Source organism: Bos taurus, chromosome 11, assembly GCF_002263795.3.
Source record: "Bos taurus isolate L1 Dominette 01449 registration number 42190680 breed Hereford chromosome 11, ARS-UCD2.0, whole genome shotgun sequence".
Taxonomy (NCBI): domain Eukaryota; kingdom Metazoa; phylum Chordata; class Mammalia; order Artiodactyla; family Bovidae; genus Bos; species Bos taurus.
In genome coordinates this window covers 78653856-78670376 of record NC_037338.1, presented here as the reverse complement: position 1 = coordinate 78670376, position 16521 = coordinate 78653856, and positions in this window count along the sequence as shown.

The window sequence follows — 16521 nt, the reverse complement described above, 5'->3', positions numbered from 1 at the left end:
CGGCTCCCGAGGAGACCCCTCCTTCCGGGTGGCTGCCCACTGCACAGGGGGGCAGCAGAGGGCAGGCAGTGAGGACAGGGACGCTCTTCTGGACAGGACAAAGGGAGCACCCAGAGGCCCAGGAGGACCCCGCCCCTAAGAGGAGGCGCGGGGTGGTGGTGGCCGGGGGAGGAGGGGACACACTGAGCTGTATCTGAGCTCCCTGCTGGAGGCACCCATGGAGCTGACTAACCCGCACAGGAAGTGGTTCTTGAGTGGGGAGGGAGTGCCGGGAAGTGGGTCAGGGGGTGGCCCCCTGACTGACCGGAGCCCATGTCATCAGGGTCCCAAGAGAGACGTCGTGCCCCTCCAGGGTGCAAGTGGATGCTCTGGCCACTGCTGTGGCTGCTATACAGCTTCCCTGGTAGCTCAGCTGATAAAACAATCTGCAATGCAGGAGATCCCAGTTCGATTCCTGGGTCGGGAAGATCTGCTGAAGAAGGGATAGGCTACCCACTCCGGTATACTTGGGCTTCCCTGGTGGCTCAGCCGGTAAAGAATCCGCCTTGCAATGCGGGGGACCTGCTGTAGGGAGCAGCTTTCGGAAGGGTAGTGCCCTGTCCGGCACCCTCACCAACACTCAGAGAGGTTGGGGTCCAAGCCAACTCACTTCCCCCACCCGCACTTTGGTTTCCTGTTTTTTTCATGTCTCTTAGATTTTTCCCATGGGAAATCCTACCCATCCTCCCAGGCCAGCCTGAGGAGCCCTCCCTGACTCCCCCCACCATCCCTTTTCTCCCCCCGCCTCAGCAGGTTTCTCCCTCCTTCCTGCCCTCCTAGAGGACTTAGGGTCCAGTTCACAGGTGCCCAAGTCCCATGCCGTGTGTTTTCCCAGCAGGATCATGGGGTCCCTAAGGACAGGGTACCTGTCCCAGAGGGGAACCTGTCTGGGCACCTGTGGGTGCTCAGTAGGGGCTCTGATGGGCTGATTCTCCAGCTTCAGCCCCCCTGGTCTCCACCCTCTCGCCACTCCCCATGCTCTGTTGGCCTCAGGGAGCTGGCCTGCCTGTAAGAGCCACCAGAATTCCTGCCTTCAGGCTCAGCCCTGCTCCAGGAATGCGGGGCAGCAACCCAGCTTCTCACAGCCTTGTACAAACCTGGGGCCTGGTCCCTGACCCACCCAGGGAACTTTCCTGCCAGTCACTGGCCTCTGCTCCTTTCCCTTCGGGGAACTAACTGCCCTTCTGTGACTCAGGAGCTGGAGGCAAAGGCCGAGGGTGGTCTCATGTGACAGTTACAGTCATAGAGGGAGGCATGTTGCTTCTGCTTCTCCCAGGGGACAGTTCCTCCCATGGGAAGGAGGTCCCTAGGAACAATATGGGCTCCATGTACGTGCAGTCTAACCAGCCTGGGCTTCTAGACTCCACCCTGAGCAGTGAAAGAGTAATGGGCAAGGAGCAAGGAGACCCAGGGAGTCTTGGTTCCCTGTTGTTGTTCAATCGCTTAGTTGTGTCCAACTCTTTGCAACCCCATGGACCACAGCATGCCAGGCTTACCTGTCCTCCACTATCTCCCAGAGTCTGCTTAAACTCATGTCCATTGAGTCAGTGATGCCATCCAACCATCTCGTCCTCTGTCGTCCCCTTCTCCTCCTGCCTTCAATCTTTCCCAGCATCAGGGTCTTTTCCCATGAGTCGGCTCTTCACATTGGTTCCCCTTCTACCTGGCAAGTCACATTATTTCTCTGAATCTCAATGTCCAGGATATGGCTGCAAGAACCCTAAGAATCTTCACAATTGTGTGACTTCCAGCAGCCCATGTCCAGGGAGAAGTGCTGCTGGGCAGACCATGTCCTAAAGAATCCTGTGAGTGGCATGTCCCAGCTGGCACCACGTACCCTGGCTGACAAAGGGACCCTGAGGAAGCTTTGAAGCCGTCAGCTTTGGGTTCTGATCCCAACTCTGCCTCTCACTTGCACATTATGTAACTTTCTGACCCCGTTTTACAGATGGGAGACCTGAGCCCCTCCTGATGGAAGAAATGTGCCCATGATCTAGGGCCAGTCCCTGGGCCTGCCGGCTTGCAGCGCTGTGTCCTACCTCTTTTCCCAGTGGACTGACCCTAAAGGGTGGACAGTTGAAGAGAGGTCAGGGTGCTGGGAGGGGTGTTCAACTTTCAAAGGCTGAGTTGGAGGCGGCCACCTCTCAGAGCCCAGCTGGCAAGACCAGTTCCTCTCCCCAGGAGGGTCTGGGGCTCCACCCCTGATGCCTCGTGTCCGGAGGTGGAGTGGGGGCCAGATGGGACCACGTGCACCAGAGGGAAGCCCTGGAGGGGTGGCGGGGCAGCCTCCTGGCTTGTGGCCGGGGCCGCAGCCGGTCCTGATTCTTTCATCTCCAGATGCCCTGGCCTCCCTCCCCACATGGCGCCCAGAAGGAGCGTGGGCCTTCCTCTCCTGGGTTCTGTAGCAGAACTGTCAACAGCGGGTCAGAGTGGGGTGCAGAGTGGGGTTCCTCCCGCAGTCCTTGAAGTGTGTGAGGCTCTGTGTTCATGGCACCCCTCCCCACCCTCCAAGTCCCTCCCATCCTTGTCAGGGCTGTTTATGACAAGGGCTGGGGCGGCCCGTGGGTGGGGGCAGGGCAGAGGGGGCAGGGCAGCCCCAGTTGTGGATGGGCAAACAGAACCTCTCCTCTGGCTGCTGGAGGGTGTGCTCGGGGCCACCGCATGCCTTCTGGTCACTTCTCAAAGGCTGCATCTGCTTTAAAGGAAGTGTCCTCCTTCTTAGCTGCAATCAAGGCTGTGTCTCCTCACCAAGCTGTGTGCACACAGGGCTGGGTCTGCCCAGAGAAGGCGCTGTTTCTACATACACAGAGGGGTGCTGGGTGGCTCCCTGAGGTTCTGAGACTGTGCCTGGGGGTCACCCGACCCCAGGCAGACTTTGGGTGGGGAGGGGGGCCCTGAAGGGGCACAACAGGTGGGACTCTGCACACACTGGCACACCCCTGCCCAGTGCCCAACAGCCTTTTCCCAATTCCTGACCCACCCGGTTGATGACCACTGGCACTTCCGACAGGGAACCCCAGCTCTGCCGGTGGGCACAGAGCTTGGGAGCCCCGCGGCTGCTTCTGCGCCAGCCCTGGATGGTCTTGAGAAGTCAAGAGAACCACTGCCCAGTTGGAAGTGCCCTCCCACTCAAGACATGTCCTGCCCTGCCAGCACATCCTTCAAGAGAAGGGTAGGCGGAAGCCTGGGGCCTAGCCTCCCCAGTGGCCACCTCAGTTCCCCAGACACCCAAGTCCAGGGAGCAGTTTGGATCTGGAGGCCAGACTGGACCAGGCCAAGAGCCCCAGTGGGCTCTGGGATGAGCCAAGCCTCCCGTTTGGGGTTTCAGACACCCCTTCCTTCATGCATCCTGGAAGGGGGATGGGATAGGGTGGGGAGAGGCACCCAGTCTTCATCCTTCCAGCACTCTTACCGCTCAGCCCCCCTCCCCCACACAGGACTCTCTGGGAGGTCGTGGGATATGCAGGGCCCTGCCTGATGTTGCTCTGACACACTGTGACCTTGACCAGAAGCTTCCATAGAACCAGCTCTCACACAACCAGAGCCTTGGCTCGGGGGGTCCCCAGGGCCCATGCGCAGTGATACCACCACTGTGACTTCCTTTCCCCTCTTCCCTCAGCGCCCCATTCTTCCCACCCAGGCCTGGGCTCAGGGGAGCTGATGATGAACCAGCAAATGACTGCCTGAAATACCAGCTCCTTCTCCACCCCACTTGCAATGCTCTAATCCCCTCCCGTCCCAGCTCCCAGCTTGGGCTGGGGCAGAGCCCAGGTGTTTCTCGTTAAGGGTTTTATTACGGATTCTCAGGCTCTGGCTGAGGAAGGTTGAGGGGCTCCCCAAGCCTCCGCCCCACCCCCAGGCTGCGCCCACACAGTGGGGTCGGTTGACTGGCGGGGCGGTCCTCTCCATTCCTGGTCCCTTACCCTTGCCGGGAAGTCACCCAAAGCTGCCGAGCTCCAGCCTCTAAGTGCACTGCCTTCCACCCACACTTCACGCCAGACAGAGTATCCTCCTGAGGAATAAAGTTAATCATCCCATGCCCTGACTTTTAAATCCACCAGAGCCTGCCCTTTTTTATTTTTTCAACGACTGGCTCTGATTTGTAGCACTTGCCAATTCCCACCATGGCCAGTTTCAAACAGCCAGTGTGAGGTCACTGAACTTGTGCACAGTCAGCTTCCATAGGCCGGGAGCAGCTGACTCCACACACCATGGCCACCTCTTCCCTTTACTCCAACCCAGGATGCAAGTCCTCCTTTAAGGCTCCACTTGTCCTTCTTGCCTCCTCTGCCACTGCCTTCCCGTCCCCGCCCACCGCCCCACAGACACCGCCCACTAGATCTGACCTGAGAGTCCCTGAGTGCACCTAGCACATGTCCCAAACATCCCTCTCCTGCTTGGCCTGGCCGGCTCCTTTAATAATAACCCCATTCAAGGACTTCCCTGGCGGTCCAGTGGCTAAGACTCCATACCCCCAGTGCTGGGAGTGCTGGATTCGATCCCTGGTTGGGGAACTAGGTTCTACATGCAGCAACCAAGACCCAGTGCAGCCAAATAAATAAATGAATATTTAAAAAAAATATTCTGTTCAGATGCTTCCCCCCTTTAGGCTCTTAGACTCTGTGTCCCTAGGATACTGCCTTGGTTGTCTGCATTGTACAGTCATGCGGGCTGTCCTTCCCATGAAACCATGGGCTCTGCAGAGGCTCTGACCCAGGAAAGCCTCTGTGATTCTGTTAAGGGCGTGAGATGCATGAAGCGGCCTGCTCAGGGCTCTAGGGGGAGAGCTGCCACAGAGGCCCATGTCACAATCTTGGACCTTTCTCAGCAGATCCCAGCGCCACCTGCTTGTCCAGCTTCCTAGGAGACGCACGACAGGGACAGGGCACTGCCCATACTCACTCCCTATGGGGGGACAGGGCCATCCCTTAACTCCTAGATCTGAGACATGCCAGGTGTTACCCCCAGTCCAGCCCCAGGAGCACAGAGCTGGCAGGGCTAGGGCAGAAGGGAGTGGCCACCCTCACCCTGCTGTTTGTATCCTTGTGACCATGGCTTCCTGCACCACAGGTTATCATTGTTGACCTTGGCAGAAGTACCCAGACATTTCGGGGAGACCATCATATCCTGTGCCTGGAGCAACCCTGGACCCAAAGAGCCTCCCGCACACCCTGTCCAGGTGGTCCTGTGGGACCAAAATGGATGAAACAGGGAGCAACCATGTTCAGGGGAGTGCTATGTGCTTCTGAGCGAAAAAGACCTGAGTTTGCTTGTCAGTGTGGCCACTTAGCAGCTGTATGAAGTCGTGGCTTGGGGCCTCATTTTCCTCATCCGTAAAATGGGAGTAGTAACGCCTGTTTCTCAGAGGTTTTGTCCGCATAAGACTAATGACCACTATGTATGGAGTGCTTGCAAAGTCTCATGCAAAATGCAGTTTCTGTGATGTGGTTTACTTACGTTATCTTCTTTAATCGCTGCACAGCCCTTTGAAGAAAGACCTGTTAGCCCCATTTCACAGACCAGAAAATCGAAGTTCTAAGGAGTTTATAGTCACATAACAAGAAAAAGGGAGTCAAAATGCAAAGCCCCTGAATTTAGAGGGCAGGTGTGTATCGGGCATGACAGATTCTAATCATATGGTGAAGTGATGTACTTAGTCGCTCAGTTGTGTCCAACTCTTTGTGACCCCATGAACTGTAGCCCACCAGGCACCTCTGTCCATGGGTATTCTCCAGGCAAGAATACTGGAGTAGGTTGCCATTTCCTTCTCCATGGGATCTTCCTGACCCAGGGATAGAACCGGGGTCTCCTGCATTGCAGGCATATTCTTTACCAACTGATCTACGGGGAAAGCCCTATCACAAAGTAGGCAATATATATTATTAGTAATTATTGCAAATCCTACCTTCTGGCATGTATTAGGAAATGGAATTTTTTAAAAATCTCTTCCAATGTCTCTGAACCAGAACCTTAAGGTAAGCATCAGCTTTCCTGGTTTTCAAGAGAGGAAACTGAGTTATAAGAACTTCTGCTTTATTGACTATGCCAAATCCTTTGACTATGTGGATCACAACAAACTGGAAAATTCTTCAAGAGATGGGAATACTGGACCACCTGACCTACCTCCTGAGAAATCTGTTTGCAGATCTAGAGGCAACAGTTAGAACTGGACAAGTAACAACAGACTGGTTCCAAATTGGGAAAGGAGTACGTCAAGGCTGTATGTTGTCGCTATGCTTATTTAACTGATATTCAGAGTATATCAGAAGAAATGCTGGACTGGATGAAGCACAAGCTGGAATCAAGATTGCTGGGAGAAATATCAATAACCTCAGATATGCAGATGACACCACCTTTATGGCAGAAAGTGAAGAAGAACTAAAGAGCCTCTTGATGAAAGTGGAAGAGGAGAGTGAGAAAGTTGGCTTAAAACTCAACATTCAGAAAATGAAGATCATGGTATCCAGCCCACTACTTCATGGCAAATAGATGGGGAAACAGTGGCAGAATTTATTTTTAGGGGCTCCAAAATCACTGCAGAGGGATGGTGACTGCAGCCATGAAATCAAAAGACACTTGCTCTTTGGAAGAAAAGTTATGACCAACCTAGACAGCATATTAAAAAACAGACATTACTTTGCCAACAAAGGTCCGTCTAGTCAAAGCTATGGTTTTTCCAGTAGTCATGTATGGTTGTGAGAGTTGGACTGTAAAGAAAGCTGAGCACTGAAGATTTGATGCTTTTGAACTGTGGTGTTGGAGAAGACTCTTGAGAGTCCCTTGGACAGCAAGGAGATCCAACCAGTTTATCCTTAAAGAAAATCAGTCCTGAATATTCATTGGAAGGACTGATGTTGAAGCTGAAACTCCAATACTTCGCCCACCTGATGAGAAGAAGTGACTCATTTGAAATGACCTTGATGCTGGGAAAGATTGAAGGCGGGAGGAGAAGGGGACGACAGAGGATGAGATGGTTGGACGGCATTACTGACTCAATGGACATGAGTTTGAGTAAGCTTCGGGAGTTGGTGATTGACAGGGAAGGCTGGCGTGCTGAAGTCCATGGGGTCACAAAGAGTTGGACATGACTGAGCAGCTGAACTGAACTAACTGATAGTCCAGGCAGAGCCCGGCTGAGCACCATCCACCAACTGAGCTGGCCCCAAACAGGGAGCACTGTCCAATTCACCAGATACATTGTACAGACTGGGGGTGAGCCTGATCTAAAGGAGATGGGGCGGTCAGTCCCAGAGTCCAGGAGCCGGTGTCCTGTCCTGACCTTGGCCTTGGTCCCTCTCTTCACTAGGAGTCTGTTAATCTCTGCAGGGTCTTGAAATTAACTTCTCACCCTCAAGTAATAAGGATCCTAAATCAGGGTTTGTACTTGGACAAAGGAAGCATTCTGATTTGTGAATCTAGAAATAAGGAGATCCATATAGTTGAACAGCGCTTGGGTTCCTCTAGTTTTGGGGTGATTATGAACAAAGTTCCCATATGGGTACATGGAATGATACTCAGCAATTAAAAGCAGCTCTGATGTAGGTCAAATGCAGTCTCCTAAACAAAAGAAGCCAGACTCAGAAGGCTCCAAGCTCTATGATTCCGTTTACAGGATGTCTGGAAAAGGAAAAACTACCAAGACAAAAACAGATCAGTGGTTGCTGGGGTTGGGGAGTGGAGTCAGGGGTCGATTGCGAAGGGACAGAGGGAGTTTTGGGGGTGCTGAGACTGTTGATATCATAATTGTGGTAGTGGTTACATGACTGTATGGGTTTGTAAAAGAACTATACAACAATAAGAATGAATGACTGATTGTAAGTTAACTAGAGTTCAATTTAAAGAAGCCAAATAAAACCACTGGATTTTTATGTTTTTAATGAAACAAGAATGAATTATTGTACAAAAAAAGAGACTTTAATTTTTTTATTGGAGTATAATTGTTTTGCAAAGTTGTGTTAGCTTCTATACAGCCAAGGGAATCAGCAAAGTTGTGTTAGCTTCTATACAGCCAAGGGAATCAGCTCTTTCTTGGATTTCCTTCCCATTTAGAGCACCATAGAGCACTAAGCAGAGTTCCCTGTGCTGTGAACCGAATACAGTCGGTTCTCGTTAGTTACCTATTTTACACACAGTAGTGTCTATATGTCAATCCCAATCTCCCAATTTTTTCCATTCTCCCTTTCCCCCCTCGGTACCCATACATTTGTTCTCTACATCTCTGTCTCTGTTTCTGCTTTGCAAATAAGTTCATCTGTACCATTTTTCTAGATTCCACGTATATGCGTTAATATATGACATTTGTTTTTCTCTTTCTGACTTAGTCTGTATGACAGTCTCTAGGTCCATCCACGTCCTTCATTTTTTAAAAAACAGGAAAAAATTACATTTCCTTTTCAGTCCCTTTCCCATTCATTTTGACCTTAAGATAAATTTGAACACTAACGTAATTTCACTTAGTGGATATTTCCGAAGCGCCTCCTACGTTCCAGGTCCTCTGTTATGTACGGAGATGGCAGTGGGAGCCCCGTCCCTTCTCAGCTGTACTGTGCCGCCAGCCCGTGCCACCCCTTCATCTCCAACGTACGTGTTCAGGCCCAGTGTACCCCGATTTCCCTTTCGGGGGCGGGGGGGGGGGGACTCTGGATCACTTCTGCCTGATGTGGGTCAATCGGTAACTATGTGCTGAAACACTGGAATTTCTGAGACGTTTCCATGGTTTATGGGACCATAATATTTGAAGTGGGAACCTGGGAACCGTCCTCCACACCTCCCTCCTCCTTGTCACCCGCAGCCCCGGTGCCCCACACAGAAGGTGGGGGCGGGGTGGCACAGACTGCCAGGCGGGGGCTGTAGCCCAACTGCATCCTGTCAACACGAATCCTGTGTTACAGCATTTGAGGGGCAGCTGGCAGTGTTTTGTTTTTCTCACTGACCCAAGAGTGACCGGATTATTGTGCAAAAAAAAAAAAAAAATCAAGGCACTGGCCAGTCCTGCTAGTGTTCCTTCCTGAATGTCTTCCCAGTTCCTATCCCCAAGGCCCTCCTTTGCACCAGACAAGGCACCTCTCACAGGGACCCCTAAATGGGCCTCCCAGCAGATCAGCTCCCCGCTATTCCCCTCACACCTCAGCCAGAGGGGTATTTTGGATATCATCAATGCACATGGAACCCATGCCAATCCATGAGAAAAATGGGCCAAATAATATGAAGAAGCAGTTCCCCTATGGAAAAAAAAAATGCAAATAGCAAAAACACATGAAGAGATTCCTAACTTCATCTATAGTTAAATATATGAAAATCAAAACAACCGTGGAATACCATCTTCATATCCTCCACCCCAGGGGAGAAAAGAAAATGGAGCCGTTTGACGACACGTATGGTGACATGGGAGAGAGTTGTCTTGGGGCTTCTCCCACGACGTCTGGGTGTGGCGACAGGTGCGGCAAACTGGTGGAACTTTTGGAAGATGATCATAAAGAACGTCCCCCTCCGTCTAGAACCCACTCTGCTAAAGAGGTGCCCAGGGTGCAAACTCCCAACTCTCCCTGGGTCTGTACCATGTGATACTCTAGGATGGCTGTCTGGGAAGGAGTTCCCCAGCAAGGTTTATAACTGCAAAGGCCTGGAAACGAGATGCCCATCCAGTAGGAAGAATCATGTCAGTAACGTGCATCTGCTCCACTGTACAACCAAGTGCTCCACAAACATTAAACACAGGAGGGCGGGGGCCTCCCTGGTGACTCAGTGATAAAGAATCTGCCTGCCAGTGCAGGAGACACGGGTTCGATCCCTGATCCAGGCAGATTCCACAGGCCACCGAGCAACTAAGCCTGTGCCCTAGAGCCTGCAAGCTGCAACCACTGAGCTCGTGTGCCGTAACTACTGAAGGCCTCGCACCTTACAGCTTGTGCTCCGCAACCAGAGAAGTCAGTAGCGCACCGCAACTAGAGAGGAGATCCTGCTCATCACAACCAGAGAAAAGTCCTTACAGCAACGGAGGTCCAGCACAGCCATAAATTAATCAATTAAGATAAATAAATGCAGTGGGGTAAGGACTTCCCTGGCTGTGCTTCCGATGCAGAGGGCAAGGGTTCAATCCCCCATCGAGAAAGTAAGGTCCCACACGTGCACCATGTGGCTGGGACAAAAGAATAAAAAAAGGAACAATGGCGTAGGACCGAATACACGTGCTGAAATGAAACCAGGTCAGGAAAAGGAAGCTGCTGCAGATCTCGGCATGTAGCGCCATCCCTTTGGTGTAACTCTTGAAAACATAGGCTCCCTCACAAGTGTATGATGGAAAAAATTTCTGGAAGCACACACTGAAAACCTGCTAAGCGAAATTGCCTTTGGCGAGACAGGTGGGGAATAGGAGGCTTTCACTTTTCTTTGTTTACTTTTCTGTTCTGCTTGGATTTCAAATTCATATGCACAGAGCGTTTTAATTTTTGAAATGTCATCAGGCAAGATCTGGAGTGGGAAGCGGGGGCGGGGGGCGGATTTGAGGCCAATTTCGTTTTTTTCTCTCTACTTTCCTATATCAAAAAGAATCACAATCAGTGTGTTTAAATGTTGCAAAGCAAACAAAATCTTTCAGTGCCCAGGGGATAAAGTCCACACTCCTGAACTCGCGCTGGGAGGTCCCGCGGAGCCAGTGGCAGGCGCTTCCCGGCTTTGGTCTCCTGACTTCTGGGTCTCAACCACAGCCGAACCCATCCACCTTTCACATCCCAAAGACCCTGGCTCTCCCTTGTCTCTGGGCCTCTGGCCACACTGCTTGTCTCCCTGGCACACTCTGCCCACTCTGATCCACTGCTAACCTTTGCTTCCTCAGCCCTCAGCCCTGACACCAGGTCCCGGCCCATTGTCCCCTGACTGGCAAGCCTAGCCCTGCCCTGCTGCCCTGCCCAGGGCCCTAGCCCCACGTCCCATCACATCACATCTCCCACTAGGCCGGAATGGCCGTCCCACTAGCCTGCCTCGCTAGCTCTCAACACCCTCGAAGGCAAGAACACCGCTGGCATCCAGGGCCCAGCGCCGTGCAGGACATAGTAGGTTTCATAACCGTCTGCCATCTGGACTGACAGCTGACTGCCTGAACCAAATGAGGAACGCAGGGGCAGCTGGCGCTCCAGGCTCATCCCTGATACAGGCCCGTCTATGGAGTAGGATCCCTGGGCCTGGCCCCAGACGCCGGGCCCCAGGGCCTGCAGAGGCAATCTGGAGGGGCAGACAAAGCAACCCGCAGCAGCGCCGCCCGTTCAACTCCAAGGTGGCTTTTATTTCCTCTTCTGCGGGTGCCAAGTCCCTGAACAAATATTTTCCTGGAGTGGAGGAGTGGCTTAGCTCCCAGCCTTAAGTGCTGGAAACACCTTTGGGTCGGGCAGTTTCCAGGAACCAGAGGAAGAGAGGGGTCTGGCTACAGTGGGGGAGGAGGGGGTCGGGAAGAGGGGGTCAAAAGGGCTGCCCTCTGGGCCATGCCCACCCTCCTGGCTGGCGGCCGGGTCCTCCGTTCACCAGCAGCCCTGGGCCTCTGGGACCATAAATGAGAATACTCTGGGATCCTGAAGAAAACGTGGGCCATGCAGGCCTCATTTATTTTTGCTGCAAAAGCTACAGTGGAGTTTTAAAAAACTAATTAGAATCTCAGAAGCCTTTTATAAGCTGTTTTCCCCCCTCCCTCTAACCTTCTTATTGCAGAATAAAATACACAGACAATACTCATCTTCAATGTATAACTTGATGATTTATTTACAGATACATACACCCTTGATGCCTTGGATGGTATCACCGACTCAATGGACACGAGTTTGAGCACGCTCCAGGACATGGTGAAGGACAGGGAAGCCTAGCATGCTGCAGTCCATGGGGTCTCAAAGTCAGACAGACTTAGTGACTGAAGAACATTACTCTTGTAATCACCACCTATGTCAAGCCAGAGAACATTCCAGAAAGCCTTTCAGAGAAACATCCTCATGCCCCTACCTTGTCCATATCACACCCCCAGCAGAAGTATCACAGGCTTCTATCACCAATCAATTTTGCCTGTTGCTGAACTTTAGAGAAATGGAATCATGCCCTCCGGTCTCTTTGGCGTCTGACTTCCTATGCTTAACATAGTGCCTGTGATGTCATCTATGCCGAACATGTAGCCATCGCTGGTTCTTTTTCAGTGCTGAGTAGTATTCCACCGTGGCAATACAGCACAATTCATTTATCTGATCTCTTGTTGGTGGACACTTGGGTTGATCCCATGTTTGGGCTGTGATGTAGACATTCTCCCACATACCCTTCTGCAGACGTGTGCTCTCCTTCTGCCTGGATTCTAGCATAGACATAGGCACAGGTTTGATTTTAGCCTCTCAAGTGCTTGTACGACAGGCACATTTTCCAACAGTGTGGGAGCTTTCCGGTGGCCCCACACGCCCTTGAACAATTGTCCAAGTTTAACGTCAGCCTTTCTGGTGAGTAAGTGGTGGTGTCTCACACCGTTAATAAACTTTTCATGACCTCTTGACTTTGCAGAGCATGACAGAAGCACCAGACAGCTACAAGGAGCTCCCAAAGACAGAGGCTCCTATATATGCAGCCATCCCCCATGTGCCACGCCTCGTTCTGGCCTCATAATGAAGCATCTACCCTTAAGAAGCACCCAAGGTAGCAGGAAGCCAGTGTGGAAACAGATATTTGCCGTAATGGGGTGAGAGGTGCCGGGAGCAGTGACCCAGAAGTTATGGGGACACAGAGGACGCAGGGCCTCACCTCAGAGGAACTTCGCACCAAGACTGGAAGTTGAGCGGGTGCTGCGGCAGCACCGACGAGGACCTGACTTGGGGGTACACTCACTCTCACAGCCACACACCACGAGTGGGTGCAAAGCTGGCTCAAGGATCAGTACTGGAGGCAAGGGGCAGGCAGGGAGGAAGCCAGGTGAGGGCTGTGCCCATGGCCCAGCAGAGCTGGCAGGACCCCACACCCCTCTGGGCTTGCTGGGCTGGGGCCTCCCCCAGCTCCTGCCTCTCCAGGAACCAGGAGTTACCCCCCTCCCGAGCCCGACTAGCTCTTCGGCCAGGCTCCAGGGACAGGGCGTGTGGCTGGAGATGATGGGGAGAGAGATGAAAGGCTGGCCCTGGGACACCTCTCTGGACAGTTCCCTCAGTTCAGTTTAGTCTCTCAGTTGTGTCTGACTCTTTGCGATCCCATGGACTGCAGCACACCAGGCCTTCCTGTCTGTCACCAACTCCCAGAACTTACTCAAACTCATGTCCATTGAGTTGGTGATGCCACCCAACCATCTCATCCTCTGTCATCCCCTTCTCCTCCTGCCTTCAATCTTTCCCAGCCATCAGGATCTTTTCAAATAAGTCAGCTCTTTGCATCAGGTGGCCAAAGTATTGGAGTTTCTGCTTCAGCATCAGTCCTGCCAATGAACATTCAGGGCTGATTTCCTTTAGGATGGACTGGTTGGATCTCCTTGCAGTCCAAGGGACTCTCAAGAGTCTTCTCCAACACCAGAGTTCAAAAGCATCAATACTTCAGCGCTCAGCTTTCTTCATAGGAGTTCCCTGCACCTGTGTAAAAGCCGCTTTCTCTTCCAGATGCTGCTTTGGGATCCTACTGATCCTACCATCCATGTCTAACCCGTGAGGGTCACTCCCGCCCAGCTCTGGGACCACTGTCCCTTCTGCCCCTGTTAGGCCCCACCCTTGACCACCAGCTCTAAGGACCACCTCATCACGGGCACCTTTTCCCTCGGGCTCCGTGTGAAAGTGTGTTTGTGAGAGATGGAGGTGACGCCCAGTGAGGCGGTGACACACCGTTCAGGTCCTACCAGCTTAACTTCTTAACGAGCTCTCCAAACCAGCCTCCCCTCCGCAGCCCTCCCTTGTCCCCGGGCCTCCACCCCCATATCCCTCTGCAATCCCTAACCTTTCCCGCATTTGCTTGAGGCTCTCTGGCAGCCCTTGGCAAGGTCACAAGGCAGGTGACCGCCACTTTCCTACCACATTCCAGCCTCCCCTCTTCTCACACCTGCTTTCGCTCCACATCCAGCACAGAGCCTCTTGAGTCCTGATTTTTGCTGAAGCTGGGCCTTCTGCCTGGAATGCCTCCTCCCTCCGGTTTGAGAGGCTGACTTGAGTCTGTCCTTCAAGACCTAGGTCAATCGCCACCTCCAGGCACCTCCCCTCCAATGACAAGCTGGCAGCAATGCCCTGACTATCCCACCAGCCCACAACGAGCCCCCTCAGTGTCCTCTGTCTCCCCCCAAGCCCCAACCTCCCTGAGAGCAGGGCTGTGCATCTTTGTTCCATAAGTGAAAACACAGCACTCTCAGGACAAAACCCAAGAGGCAAGCAGGGCAGAAAATGCAATTTCAAGCAGAAACTGGCTGCAAGTTAAGAAGGCGACGCAAACCATCTAAGAGAAGACGGCTCATTAGTTTAGAAAATAGCTTGAAAGAACTCGGTGGAAATGCAGTGGGTCCCCCGTCCCCACACAATATACGCACACACACGTGTGAGTGTGCACACACACACACCTGGGCCACGTGGACGTGATCTAAAGGTGAGGGGAAAATGAAATAGGGCTCAACCGCTCCATTCTCAGGCATGAGGGAAGACTTCTGAGGATAGATGGGCGGAGAAATTGCTTGAGGTCGGGACGCTAAAGGAACCACTTCACAATTTCCTTTCTTCACTGTTCCTCTCAAGCACCCAGTAAAGCCTGTTTGACAGCACCACCCACTCCTGGAAGTGCCCTGGGGTGGGGGTGACCCAGGGCGAGCACAGCACCCGAAGGGAATCCGCAGAGCAAGAGGAGAGTGCCGGGGTGTGGTGGAGGGGGGGGTGGGTGCAGTTTAGCCCATTTGAACATGAGGGAAGCAGGTGGCTCAGGAGGCTGGAGTCTTGGCACCCTGCTGGTCCCACATTGGTGGGGGGTGCGGAATTCGTCCTCCCCCACCGGACTGTCAGCCGGGTCACCACTGTGGGCTCAGGGGCCAGGTAGCCAGCATCTAAACCTGAGTTCACTGCTCACCAGCATGCAGTTGTGGGCAGGAGCTTCCCCTCCACACAGCAGGCTCTGTCTGCAAAGTGAGGGTCATCCATAGAAGTGCGTCTCCAAAATGGTTGAAGAGCTGACCCTGGTGGATGAAATCACCCAGCCGCTAGGGCCAGCAGTGTCCGGCCCTCAGTTAAAAGTACTAACATCCAGGCGGCCAGTTCTGTACCTGTGCCCTCACCGTCCAGCCCAGGGACAGGCAGAAAATAGGCACTTGGTGCCCTTGGTGTTTGTTGAATGAATGAGGACTTTGTCTCTGCCTCTGAACCCTTCAAGCAGAGTAGAAATTCTCTCTGCAAAGCCACCCTGCGTCTGCAGTCCCTGCCCCACCGGCAGGTGCAGGGCCCCGGGAGCAACGGCCTCCCCCACTCCCTGTGTCCCCAGGACACACCCGGGTTCTGGGGTTCAGGGTCAGCACCTGGAGCCAGAGAGCAGGTCAGGTGCAGGCGGGGATACCTGCTGTGGAAGGGCACCTAAGGGGCTGGGTGGGCATCAGCAGCCTGGGGGACACTCTGAGTAACGGGTGGGTGGGCGGCTCAATGCCTTTACGATACTAGGGCTCCTGCAGTGTGCTGCGCTTTCCCAACTCCCCAAATCTCTCCTGTAGTTTTTCTCCAACTCTTCTAGACCTTTGGCACTGAGACCGTTTGCTGGTGAGTTTCCAAGAGTTGTGCGACAATGAGCAAACAAATCAGGCAGCGAACTTTGAGTCAGGAGGGAGCTTTGTGTCCTTGGAGAACGGAACAATCCAGGAGAGGCTGGGCAGGGGAGACAAAGGCCTGGGAGGAGGCGAAAGGAAGGCCCGGCCTGCTGCGGGGCTGGGGGGGATGAGGGCAGAGGTGGACATAGCTTCCCTCACAGCGAAGGGGGCCGGTGCTCACCCCTCCACAGCACAGAGCCAGGCTCCCCACAAGAAGGGGACAGGCAAGGATGTTGCCAGGCCAAGAGGAGATTCAATCACCATCACAGCCAGAATGACAAGTACCGTTTATTACAGTTACATGAATGGGCCCAGTCACTGGCCGAGTGCCATCCCATGGGCCCACAGAGATGAGCACAGTCACAACCCCTTCCCCGTCCCCGAGTCGTGTCCAGTCATACACTCCAGGCACAAAGTCCCCGTACGGAACACAAGGCACGGGTCCCCTTCTTCGGGCAGGGGCGTCTCTCCAAGTCTTGGATGGTCCCCTCTTGGAGAAGCCAACAGAGCAGCTGGAACATTGTCAAATTAAATAAGCAAGCACAGGAGTTCCCAGGAGCCAGGGCTGGGACGGGGGTGGGGTGGGGTGGGGGGTTGTCTCTGGTCCCAGCAAAGGTGTGAGAAAAGGAACATCCAAGGTGTCTGAGAGGCAGGCCTTGGCTCCAGGCCTCCGTGGGGCCCATGGCCTCCGATCAAGCTGGACTGGGGCTGACACAGCTTCG